Here is a 13,421-nt window from a genome sequence, read left to right as displayed (position 1 = left end):
ACTCAGCTTTTGAGGAGGAAAGAACTTGGCTAAGAAAGCCTTGACCAGCTTATCCCAAGAGTTCAGGCTATCCTTAGGTTGAGAGTCCAACCATATTCTAGCTCTGTCTCTTACAGCAAAAGGGAAAAGCATGAGCCTGTAGACTTCAGGATCTACTCCATTAGTCTTAACAGTATCACAGATCTGCAAAAATTCAGTTAAGAAATGAAAAAGATCTTCAGATGGAAGTCCATGGAACTTGCAGTTCTGCTGCATCAGAGAAACTAATTGAGGTTTCAGCTCAAAATTGTTTGCTCCAATGGTGGGGATGGAGATGCTTCTTCCATGTAAATTGGAATTAGGTGCAGTAAAGTCACCAAGCATCCTCCTAGCATTATTATTATTTTTGGCTGCCATCTCCTCTTCATGTTCGAAAATTTTTGAAAGGTGCTTGCTGGATTGTTGTAATTTAGCTTCTCTTAGTTTCCTCTTCAGAGTTAGTGATTTTCGAAAATAGTTTTTGAAAAAGGTTAGTAATTTTCGAAAATTAAAATCAAAAATTAAAATAATTAGTTAATTAAAAAGAAATTTCGAAAAAGAGGGAAGATATTTTCGAAAATTAGAGAGAGAGAGTTAGTTAGGTAGTTTTGAAAAAGATAAGAAACAAACAAAAAGTTAGTTAGTTAGTTGAAACAAATTTGAAAATCAATTTTGAAAAGATAAGAAGATAAGAAGTTAGAAAGGATATTTTAAAATCAAATTTTGAAAAAGATAAAATAAAGAGATATTTTTGAAAAGATATGATTGAAATTAGTTTTGAAAAAGATTTGATTTTTAAAATCACAATTAATGACTTGATTCACAAGAAATCACAAGATATGATTCTAGAACTCAAAGTTTGAATCTTTCTTAACAAGCAAGTAACAAACTTGAAATTTTTGAATCAAAACATTAATTGATGGTGTTATTTTCAAAAATTAGGAGATAAAGATAAGAAAAAGATTTTTGAAAAATATTTTTAAAACTTTCGAAAATAAAAAAGAAAAATGAAAAAGATTTGATTTTTGAAAAAGATTTTGAAAAAGATAAGATTTTTAAATTGAAAATTTGATTTGACTCATAAAAACAACTAGATTTTAAAAAGTTTTGAAAAAGTCAACTCAAATTTTTGAAATTTATGAGTGAAAAAGGAAAGATATTTTTTTTATTTTTGAATTTTTAATGATGAGAGGGAAAAACATGAAAAAGACTCAATGCATGAAAATTTTGGATCAAAACAATGAATGCATGCAAGAATGCTATGAATGTCAAGATGAACACCAAGAACACTTTGAATGTCAAGATGAACATCAAGAACTTATTTTTCAAAAATTTTTAATGCAAAGAAAACATGCAAGACACCAAACTTAAAAATTTTTCATGTATAGACACTATGAATGCAAGAATGCATATGAAAAACAAGAAAAGACACAAAATAAGAAAACATCAAGATCAAACAAGAAGACTTACTAAGAACAACTTGAAGATCTTGAAGAACACTATGAATGCATGAATTTTTCGAAAATTTTATGCAAACTTTAAAACATGAAATTGATACCAAACTTTCAACTTGACTTAAGACTCAAACAAGAAACATGAAATATTTTTTATTTTTATGATTTTATAAAAATTTTTTTTTTGGATTTTTCAAAAATTAATGTGAAAAAAAAATAAGGATTCCAAAATTTTTAATATGAATTCCAGGAATCTTGTGCTCTTTAGTCTAAAGCTCCAATCTGAGGGTTAGGTATGGCTTAATAGCCAGCCAAGCTTTAGTATGCTATTACATGCATTGAAGTGATTAGTTGAATCCTCAATCCAAAGGAATTTAGACATGGCTTCACAGCCAGCCAGGATTCAGCAAATCATCATGAAACACTAGAATTCATTCTTAAAAATTCTGAAGAAAAATATATTTTTTTGAAAACATTTTTTTTTAAATTTTTTTTCGAAAACAAAGGAGAAAATTTTTGAAAGATTTTTGAAAATTTTTTTTTTTTGAAAACTTTTTGAAAATAAGAAGAAAATTACCCAATCTAAGCAACAAGATGAACCGTCAGTTGTCCAAACTCGAACAATCCCCGGCAACGGCGCCAAAAACTTGGTGCACGAAATTGTGATCTCAGGCAACGGTGCCAAAAACTTTGTACGCACGTCTTAATAAATTGTTTTTTCATTCACAACTTCGATACAACTAACCAGCAAGTGCACTGGGTCGTCCAAGTAATAAACCTTACGTGAGTAAGGGTCGATCCCACGGAGATTGTTGGTATGAAGCAAGCTATGGTCACCTTGTAGATCTCAGTCTGGCGGATATAAAATAGTTATGGAGTTTTCGAGAATATATAATAAAATAAGGATAGAAATACTTATGTAAATCATTGGTGAGAATTTCAGATAAGCGCATAGAGATGCTTTCGTTCCTCTGAACCTCTGCTTTCCTGCTGTCTTCATCCAATCAATCTTACTCCTTTCCATGGCTGGCTTTATGTAAGGACATCACCGTTGTCAATGGCTACTTTTTATCCTCTCTGGAAAATGGTCCGATGCGTTGTCACTGCATGGCTAATCGTCTGGAGGCATCATCCTTGTCAATGGCTGCATCCCATCCTCTTGTGAAAATGGTCCAAATGCTCTGTCACAGCACGGCAAATCATCTGAGGTTCTCGATCGTACTGGAATAGGATTCACCCTCCTTTTGCGTCTGTCACTACGCCCAGCACTCGCAAGTTTGAAGTTCGTCACAGTCATTCAATCCCAGAATCCTACTCGGAATACCACAGACAAGGTTTAGACTTTCCGGATTCTCATGAATGCCGCCATCAATCTAGCTTATACCACGAAGATTCTGATTAAGAGATCCAAGAGATACTCATTAAATCTAAGGTAGAACGGAAGTGGTTGTCAGGCACGCTTTCATAGGGAATGATGATGATTGTCACGTTCATCACATTCATGTTGAAGTGCGAATGAATATCTTAGAAGCGGAATAAGTTGAATTGAATAGAAAAACAAGAGTACTTTGCATTAATTCATGAGGAACAGCAGAGCTCCACACCTTAATCTATGGAGTGCAGAAACTCTACCGTAGAAAAATACATAAGTGAATATAGGGTAAGCATGGCCAAGTGGCCAGCCTCCCATGGAGGTCTAGAGATCTAAAATTGATCAAAAGATGTCTAATACAATAGTAAAATGTCCTATTTACACTAAAATAGTTACTAGGGTTTACAGAAGTAAGTAATTGATGCATAAATCTACTTCCGGGGCCCACTTGGTGTGTGCTTGGGCTGAGCTTGAATGTTACACGTGTAGAGGTCAATCTTGGAGTTGAACGCCAGTTTGTAACGTATTTCTGGCGTTCAACTCTGGCTTGTGACGTATTTCTGGCGTTTAACTCCAGACAACAGCATAGAACTGGCGTTCAACGCCCATTTGCATCATCTAAACTCGGCCAAAGTATGGACTATTATATATTTCTGGAAAGCCCTGGATGTCTACTTTCCAACGCAATTGAAAGCGCGCCATTTTGAGTTTTGTAGCTTCAGAAAATCCACTTTGAGTGCAGGGAGGTCAGAATCCAACAGCATCAACAGTCCTTCTTCAACCTCTGAATCTGATTTTTGCTCAAGTCCCTCAATTTCAGCCAGAAAATACCTAAAATTACAGAAAAACACACAAACTCATAGTAAAGTCCAGAAATGTGAATTTAACATAAAAACTAATAAAAACATCCCTAAAAGTAACTAGATTCTACTAAAAACATACTAAAAACAATGCCAAAAAGCGTATAAATTATCTGCTCATTAGTGGGCTTACTTGCATGAGTTTTAAAGTGGACTTGGAGCAATACTTGAACCAAATTGAGTGGTTCCCTGATGGCTTAGGCGTTGTTTATTCGAGCACCTTCAGTAATCAGCGTTGCCAACACCCAGGTAGCGTTGGCTTTAATCGAGTGCCCTTTAAGTTGGGCGCTGCTTTCACCTGTCACGCGTACGCATCGCCCATGCATACGTGTGACCCTTATTGCAGGGGTTGTTAAAGGCATTGTTTAATCGAGCGGCCCTTATGTTGGGCGCTGCTTTTACTTGTCACGTGTATGCCTCACCCATGCGTATACGTGACCCTTATTGCGGGCGTTGTTGAATCAAGCGCTCTTTATGTTGGGTGCTGCTTTCACTTGTCACGCGTACGCGTCGCCCACGTGTACGTGTGACCCTTATCCCAGGCGCTGTCCAAACGAGCACCGTTCCAGCACTAGGTGATGAGCGGATATTTTATACGCTTTTTGGCTTCATTTTCATATAGTTTTTATTATGTTTTGTTTAAGTTTTATTGTATTTTCATAGGTTTTAGTGCAAAATTCACGTTATTGGATTCTACCTTGAGTTGTTGCATTTTATGAAGATTTCAGGTAATTTTTGGCTAAACTTGAGGAGCTTTGGAAAAGTCTGAGTCAGAGATAGAGAAAGGACTGCAGATGCAATCGGATTCTGACCTCCGTGCATTCAAAGGAGCATTGATGGAGCTATAGAAGTCCAAATGACGTGCTCTCAATGGTATTGAAAAACTAACATGCAGGGCTTTCCAGCAATATATAATAGTCCGTACTTTGCTCTGGAAATAAAGGTTTAAAACTGGCGTTCAACGCCAGCACTTCACCTTCTTCCTGGCGTTGGACGCCCAAAAGGGAGCAGCTGGCGTCCAACGCCCAAAAAGGAGTCCAAAGTTGGCGTTCAATGCCCAATAAGCGTACTAGCTCGTGGAGTCACCCTTAGCTCAGCCCAAACACTCACCAAGTGGGCTTGAAAAGTGGATTTTCACACTATAAGACTAGTTTATCAACTAAGACTAGTATATATAGAACAAAGATCACCTTTGTTAGAAATCTTTGCCCATTCAAATACGTTACTACTTTCTGTAAGCTATGAGTCACTAACCTTCTAGGTTAAGGTTTGGAGCTCTGCTGATTCCTATGGATTAATAATATCATTGTTCTATTTCAATCTATGCTTGATTCCATTCTAAGATGTATCTTCGTTCTTCATCCTAATGAATTGGGAGTGTAACTTGACCGTCATCCCTATTTTATATGGGTTCTTGCGAGTCCTTGATGGGATAGTACTAAACCACAAGATTGATTATGTATCTCTTAGACAGCTAATTCACGACTTCGTTGGGGACTTGGAGACATCAGTTCAGCCGAGGTACGAGGCGATTAGAGCCTTTGTAGTATAGGCTAGAATCAGGAAGTAGCATTCTCTGATCCGGAAGATCCGACCTTGTCTGTGGCGCTTTGAGTAGGATCACCAAGGGAATGGACTGTAGGAGCTTCACCCATGTTCAGATTGGATGATCACTAACCTGGCGTTTGCTCTGAAGCAGAGGAGATTAATGACTACTGACCTAGAGTTAATCACTTACAGCCTGCCATGGAATGAATCATCAGACGTTGAAGTACACAGTGAGAAAAGTTGATCTAGAAGGAGGAAGCATCTCCGAAGCCTCAACCGTTCTCTTATCAATTGATTTCACATCTATCCAGTAATACTTTATTTATTCTGTTTTTATGCGTTTTCCCACAATAGCTATATTTTCTATCCGCCTGACTAAGATCTACAAGATAGCCTTTGCTTGTTCAAACCAACAATCTCCATGGGATCGACCCTCACTCACCTGAGGTATTACTTGAATGAACCGGTGCACTTGCCGGTCTATCTGTACGAATATTGCAGAGTCAATTTTGTGTGCCATATTTTTGGCACTGTTGCCGGGGATTGTTCGAGTTTGACAAACTACCAGACTATCTTGTTGCTTAGATTAGGTACTTTAAGGTTTAGTAACTCTTTAATTGTGTCTTTTGTTTTCTTTTTCAAAAACTTTTTCAAAATCCATCATTTTTTCATCTTTTGGTTGAGTCTAGTGTCAGTTCTTAAGTTTGGTGTCCTTTGTGTGTTCTTTATTTTCTTTAAATTTTCGAATTGATTCTTGAGTGTTTTTCTTGGTATTCAAGTTGTTCTTGTTTCTTTTCTTGATTTGATCTAAAAAAAATTTTAAGTTTGGTGTCTTTTAGTTGTTTTTCTCTTTCTTCATTAATTCAAAAAATAAAATAAAATAAAAATATTTCTTTCTTTAATTTTCGAAAATCTTCTTCTTTTCTTATCTTAATTTAAAAATTTTTAAGTTTGGTGTTTTCTTGTTAGTAAAGTTAAAATTTAAATTTCAAATCAGATCCTTTTCAAATCTTCACCATATCTTATCTTTCTAACTTATTTTGAAATCTTTATCTTATCTTGTTTCAATTTCAAAATTCAAAATAAAATCTTTTTCAAATCTTTTCAATTCTTATCTTATCTTGTTGACTTTTCTTTTCCAATTTTAAATTTCAAAATTTTTAAAATCAAACATTTTTCAAATCTCCTATCTTATCTTATTTTCAAATCTTTCTTAATTAGTTACTTGTTTATCTTATTTTAATTTTAAAAATTTGGTATCTCTTTAATACTCTCCTTTCTCTTCCCTCTTTTTCAAAACTTCCTAATTAATTCATCTCTCTTCTATTTTCAAAAATTTCTTACCTGTTTCTCTTTCTTCTTTTTCGAAAATCACACTCAATTTTCAAATCTTTTTAATCCAATTAATAATTAAAATAAAAATAAAAATATTTTAATTCTTCTTTCCCTTTTTACTTCTTAATATTCGAATTCTCCTACCTTTCTTCACCATGAACCCAAATGGGAATGTACAGTTCAGAAGAACTTTGGGATCCTATATGGCCCCCACTCCTGACTTATGTGGGAGAAGTATCAGTATACCCCCCATTAGAGGAAGTAATTTTGAGAAAAACCCTCAGCTCATTACTCTGGTGCAGCAAAACTGCCAGTACTCTGGACTTCTATAGGAAAAGCCTACTGGGTTCCTGGCAAATTTCTTACAAATTGTTGACACAGTACACAATAAGGGAGTGGATCAGAATGTCTACAGACTGCTATTCTTTTCCTTTGCTGTAAGAGACCAAGCAAAGAGGTGGTCAGATAACCAACCCAAATCCAGCTTGAAAACATGGAAGCAGCTAGTAGACAAATTTCTGAATCAATATTTTCCCCCAAGGAAGTTAACCAGTTAAGGCTAGAAATCAAAGGCTTCAAGCAAGAGAAGAATGAATCTCTTCATGGTGCCTAGGGGAGGTATAGAAGAATGCTACGAAAATGCATATGAGAATGGGTGCAATTAGACATCTTCTATTACGGCCAAACAGACATGGCTAGGATGTCTCTAGACCACTCTGCTGGTGGTTCTATACATATGAGAAAAATAATTGAAGAGGCTCACGAACTAATTGAGACCGTTGCCATGAACCAGCAACTTTACTCGGTTGATGAGACTTCCATAACAGGAGAGGTTAAGGCAATATCTACTGAATCTAACCCTCCTGAACAAAATGGCCCAAAGACTCAGCAGCTACATGCCCTTGCACAGCAGTTGCTGGAATTGCAAGAGGCTTTGCGAGAAACTCAGACTTCCAATAGGAATGTAGAAGCACAGTTGAGTCAAATTAGGCAGTAATTATCTAAGCAGATAAAAGAAGAGTGTCAGGCTATTCAACTGAGGAGTGGAAAAACATTATACACCTAACCTTAAAAATACAGGAGACCAGGGGAAGAAAAACTGATAGAAGGTAACCAGACTGCAATCCAAGACACCTCTGAGGGCCTTAAACGCCCAGAGAGGAATGTCATTGATGTTCAATGCCAAGAAGGAGGCAGCACTCCTGGCGTTCAACGCCAAGAAGGGTGCAGCACCCCTTGCATTGAATGCCCTAAAAGGGACAGTATTCCTAGTGTTGAACACCAGGAAAGGGGTGACAAGGGCGTTGAATGCCCAAACAGGGATGGTTAGACATATGCAAGTGCTGATAAGATCCCTCCTAAGCAAGCTACTAACCCCCCTTCCATTTATATAGGCATTCAACCTACATTAACTAAGGTTGACGAGTACAGGACTAAGATGCCATTTCCTCAGAAACTCCGTCAAGCGGAAAAAGATAAATAGTTTGCCCACTTTTCGGATTATGTCAAGACACCTGAGATCAAGATCCCTTTTGCAGAGGCTCTTGAGCAGATACCTTCTTATGCTAAGTTCATGAAAGACATCGTAAGTCATAAGAAGGATTAGAGAGAGGCAGAAACAGTCCTCTTCACTGAAGAATGCAGTGCAGTAATCCAAAGGAGCTTACCAGAGAAACTCAAAGACCCTGGAGGCTTTATGATACCTGTTCTGTGGGTATATGAAATAGGGAGGTCAACCTCGGATGAGGTTTTCTGATCTGGTTAAGGCTGCCGTGTCCGACTTGTTGGAGCGGGCAGAGCTGCTTAGTCCTTGGTCACTGGTGGGTGGTGGTACCTACAAGAGACTCTGATGCTTAAGTTAGCACGGGCTTTAGGCAAATTTTTTGTAGAATTGGAGTATGAGTTATACCTGGGTGCTCCAGTGTATTTATAGTAGTGTTGGGTGACCTTCTTTGAGATAAGTTTGTTATCTTATCTTATCTTTAGTGAGATCATATCTTTGGCCAGCCGCCTTCTAGTGGACGGTGGTTCTTTTACTTTGGGCCTCCTTGGGCCTCTTTGGCGATCTTCCGAACTCTTTGTGAAGAGGTCGTTTAATGGGCCAACCTTTAAAGAGGTTGGTCCCCTTTGTTTTCGTCTAATCCGGACCTTGTAGCTCAGTTCAGGGTATGAATAGTGCCCCTGCTTGAGCTTTGATCTTTCCATGAGGTTGTGCTTCTGAGCTTCGATCTTTTTTGGGGAACTCGTGTTCAACCATTTGCTCGGAAGCGCCTGGTTTGCTCCGTCTCGTACGAATTTTGCGTCTTTAATGCTTTCAAAATGCGAAGTATTTTTGCTTTTAAATGCTGCGTCATTCTCGAGTGCGCTAGTTTCTTGGGTTTGATGTAGCGCTTAAAAAGCCTTTTAATTAGGCTTTTGTTCCCTTGTCATTTTGTTTCCCTCTTCATATTTTGTTTGAAATTAGAGGTGCTTTTTGCTTTCTTCAGTTTCTTGCCACTATCTGTTTTCTTTTACTCTTTGAGAAGAAAACTTCCTTTCGCTATCGACCGCTAAATTTGCCCCAAGTTTCTTTCTTTCCTTGAAGCTTCGAGGCGCTTGTTGGTCTGGATTGCTCGTGTTTCTGCTGTGCGTTTTGCCGCTACTGCTTCTTCTTATTCTCAGGTTGGTACTTCGCTTTATGTATTTCACATTTTTGTTCATGGTTGCGATCCTTCTGTTTTGATGTTTTGTTTCTATTGCATGCGTCTGTTTTTTGTTTAAAGTTTTAATCTTTATCTTGTTTGTTGCTGAAAAAAGGTTAGAGCTAGGGCTTTCATTTTTCCTTGATCATTTTCTTTGATCTTTTTGCTTTTCCTTCTGTGCCTGTATTACCTCCAAAGGGTGACTCTGGTTTTGGTGGTGATACTGCTTTGGTAGACCCTTGGGTGCCCTTTTGCTTTTTGGCTACTTTGCTGGTTGTTTCTTCGTTTTGGCCGAGTTATTTGATAGTGAAGTTTCTTTCATTTTCTTGCTGTAGGTGTAGTTTCTATGTCTTCTCGTAGAAATATTGTTGAGATGTCCACAAAGGTCCCTCCTGGTATGGCTGACTGGTTAGATTCTGTGGTATTAGGATGTGTTTCTGTAGCAGATCGGGAGTACTGTGAGAAGTTTAGGAGGTATTATAGGGTCTGTGAAAATTGGGAGGATGAAAAGAACTACGAGCTGGTGTCGCCCAACCTTGAGGAGAGGGTCAGTTTTCCTCCCTTAAGTCGGGCAGAGCGTTCCTTCTTTTATGCTTATGACTGCTTTTTTACCAAATTAAGTACTACCATTCCCTTTACTGCGTTTGAAACCGATTTGCTTTGGAACTGCAACCTTGCCTTTTTCCCAACTTCATCCTAACTCTTGGGCTTTTATGAAGATTTTTCAGCTATTGTGCCAGGAGTTGGGTGTCGACCTTCCTTTAGTCTTTTTTTTATCTGTTCATGCTAACCAAGCCGGGGGCGGCCAAGAAGAAGGCTTCTTGGATCTCCTTGCGTACTACCTAGGGGAGAAAGATGTTTTCTATTTTTGATGACTCCTTTTATGATTTTAGGAATTTCTACTTTAAGATTCGGGCGGTGGATGATGTTCATCCCTTTTTTCTTGATGAAAATAAAGAGCTCACCTTTTCTCTTTGGTGGCAAGAAGAGCCTGTAGTTCAGAAATATTTGTGCGAGAGTTTAGATGAGGTAGAGAGGGCCTTTGTGGGTGTTTTGGAGGAGCACTGGGGGGAGCCTCCTCATTTGGATACCAAAAAGTTTTTAGGGGATCCTGCTCTTCTCCGTTCTGAGCTACGTAGCACCCGACTTCCTATAAAAAATTTCTTATTGTTGTTTGTTTGTCATCTGTTCGTTATATGACTTATTTTATGCTCCCTTTTTCCAGAGATGGTTGCCAGCTCTGATTCAATGAAGGTCCTCTGCAAGACCAAGAAAACGGTGGCCGCCCAAAACATCCAAAAGAAGACGTCGGGGGAGGGTTCTACCCAGGTCCCACTGAAGAAGCCAAATTTTGGTCCTTAGGGTCCGATGAAGGTCATCCTGACTCCTCGAGTTCGGGTGACTTCTACCGATCCATCTTTGGCAACTTCTGGTGTTGCCTCTTTCCCTTCTTCATCTTGACCTTCTCCTAAAAGGCCGAGGACTACTGGGGTTTATGAACTTAACGATAAGGACTTCGATGGCGTGGCCTTTGCTACGGAGCATATCGCCCCGTATAGTTTTGTCCCAACTGATGATGTGTCCATTCTCCACCATCTTGATTTTATATCTAGTAAGAGCATCTGGATGGCCAACCTTAGCGCTGCTTTATCTAGATATTTCAAGAAGTCTCCTATCCATGCTACCAGTGCCTTTCTTGAGAAAGCCAAGACTGATTATGATAGGATAGAGGGGTTGAGGATTGAGCTGGAGGCGAAGAATGTTGGGCTGGAGTTGTCTTTAGAGAAGGAGAAAGCCTGGGCTACTGCGGTAGAGGCGGCTACCAATTTAGCTGAAGATATGGCGAAGAAAGCCAAGAAGAGCTATACCCAGACCTATGGCGAGCTTCTGGAGGCGAGGGAAAAACTCTAGTCCTCTTATGATGATTACACCGAGCTGCAAGGCCATATAGTGAATGGTATGTCGGCTCTGTATGAGAATTTGAAGGCTCAGGTCCGGGTTCTTGCTCCTGATGCCGACCTCATGCTATTTAGCATGGACAACATCGTGGAGGAAGGCAAGATTGTGCCTACTGGTGTGAAAAAACATGATTCACACTTTTCACATCTCCGCACAACTAACCAGCAAGTGCACTGGGTCGTCCAAGTAATACCTTACGTGAGTAAGGGTCGACCCCACGGAGATTGTCGGCTTGATGCAAGCTATGGTCATCCTTGTAAATCTCAGTCAGGCGGATTCAGATGGTTCTGAGGTTTTGATAATTAAAATATAAATAAAACATAAAATAAAATAAAGTTACTTATGTAATTCACTGGTGGAAATTTCAGAAAAGCGTATGGAGATGTGATAAACCATTATTTTACGATTTATATTGTGTTTAATTGAGTGGTTTTATCAAATCTTTACCCACTTATTCATTAAATTAGCATGTATTTACAATTCCTACCCAAAATTACTCCATGGTTGAAAACTCGCTTCCTAGAGACTTCTAATTATGTATTTTAATTCTCCTTTATTCCATTCGATGCCGTGATCTGTGTGTTAAGTGTTTCAGGCTTTATAGGGCATGAATGACTTGGAGATTGGAAAGGAGGCTTGCAAAAATGGAAGGAACACAAGCAATGGAAGAGATGACCAGCGAGAAGTAACGCGGATGCATGGCTCACGCGACCGTGTGAAATAGAGGAAATTGCAGTGACGCGCTCGCATGCCTGACGCGAACGCATGGATTGGAAACTGCACAAGTGACACGAATGCGTGGACGACGCGCACGCGTGGCAAAGCAAAACGCTGGATGACGCGAATGCCTGGATGACGCGATCGCGTGACGTGCGCGATCTGCAGAATCTGCAGAATTTGCTGGGGGCGATTTTGGGCCCTGTTTTGACCCAGTTCTCGGCCCGAAAAAGCAGATTAGAGCCAGGGAACATGCAGAGACCAAAAACAACATTCATTCTGCATAATTTTAGTTTTAGATCTAACTTTACTCCTCCTCTAGGTTTTCTCTCTATACATTCATAGTTCTTAGGATTTCGTTTTTATTACTTTTTGGATTGGGATATTGAGAAGAGTTATTACCTCCATCCAGACTTCGTCATTCTAGTTTGTTTCCTTACTTGTCACTTACTCTTCCATGTCCTTAATTTATTCAGAGTTACTATTGGATTATTTTTAGAATTTATTAATACAAGAATTATTTTTATTTTTAATTGGTTTCTTTGATTATTATTATTATTTATCATGTCTCTCTTTATTTCTCTTCCTTATTTTGTGAAATTTACATTTATAATGAGCGAGTAGTTCCATAACTTGATTGGGAGATGATTGAAAGGAGAACCTTGAGTTGGAACACTCAAGAGAAAAATTGTAATTGGGTTTATTGTTGGATCGCCTTCTAGTCACTGACACTAGTCCTTCCCAAGGGAGAGGATTAGGACTTGTGAATAGAAATTGCCTTCCAACTTACTTGACTTTCCTCTACCTAGTAAAGGATAACTAAGCAGAACAACCTTCAATTATCACTTTTATCTTGGGAGAACTCCATCAAGGATAGGGCTTCCAACTAATCTACTCCCGATCAAGATTTTTATTTAAATTACATAAATTCTCTGATTTAATTTCCTGTTTATCAACTCAAACCATTTTAGAAAACATCTGATTAATAAAATAGCACACCTTTCTGCAACTCGTTGGGAGACGACCTTGGATTCATACTCCTAGTATTTTAATTCTAATTTTGTGACAACCCTTCTAAATTGATAAGCGGATTTTCGGTTGGTTAAGAACTGTACTTGCAACGTATCTCTTATAATAATTTCTTAACTCGCCAATTTCCGCCACGTCAATTTTTGGCGCCGTTGCCGGAAAGTTGCAATAGAGTGCTAAGTTATTGATTGGAATTTATTTATTTGCATTTTATTTTATTTTGCTACTATGAGCTGCATGTTTCTTTCGTTAAATGATGCGTTTACTTCCTGATCCAAGCTTGCCAGTATTTGATCCTGAGATTGAAAGAACTATTTCACGTATAAGGCAAGCTCGGCGTCGGTTAGTCCTCCCCGAGGGTGAATCTGAAACGTCACGTAACGAAGAAACAAGCTCCCGTTCTACTGATTCGGTTGATTTACGTGCAGGTGACATGGAAGCACCTAGG

The 13,421-nt window shown here is 38.6% G+C and overlaps 1 pseudogene; it reads left to right on the top strand.

Moving 5' to 3' along the window:
* Nucleotides 1–10,495: 10,495 nt before the first annotated feature.
* On the top strand, nt 10,496–11,103 carry LOC148565322 (uncharacterized; annotated as a pseudogene).
* The last annotated feature ends 2,318 nt before the right edge of the window (nt 11,104–13,421 follow it).

Source organism: Arachis ipaensis, chromosome B5 (genome assembly GCF_059453495.1).
Source record: "Arachis ipaensis isolate K30076 ecotype BB chromosome B5, ASM5945349v1, whole genome shotgun sequence".
Classification (NCBI taxonomy): domain Eukaryota; kingdom Viridiplantae; phylum Streptophyta; class Magnoliopsida; order Fabales; family Fabaceae; genus Arachis; species Arachis ipaensis.
Note: the sequence above shows the minus strand (reverse complement) of the source record. Positions and strands in the feature narration are given on the sequence as shown.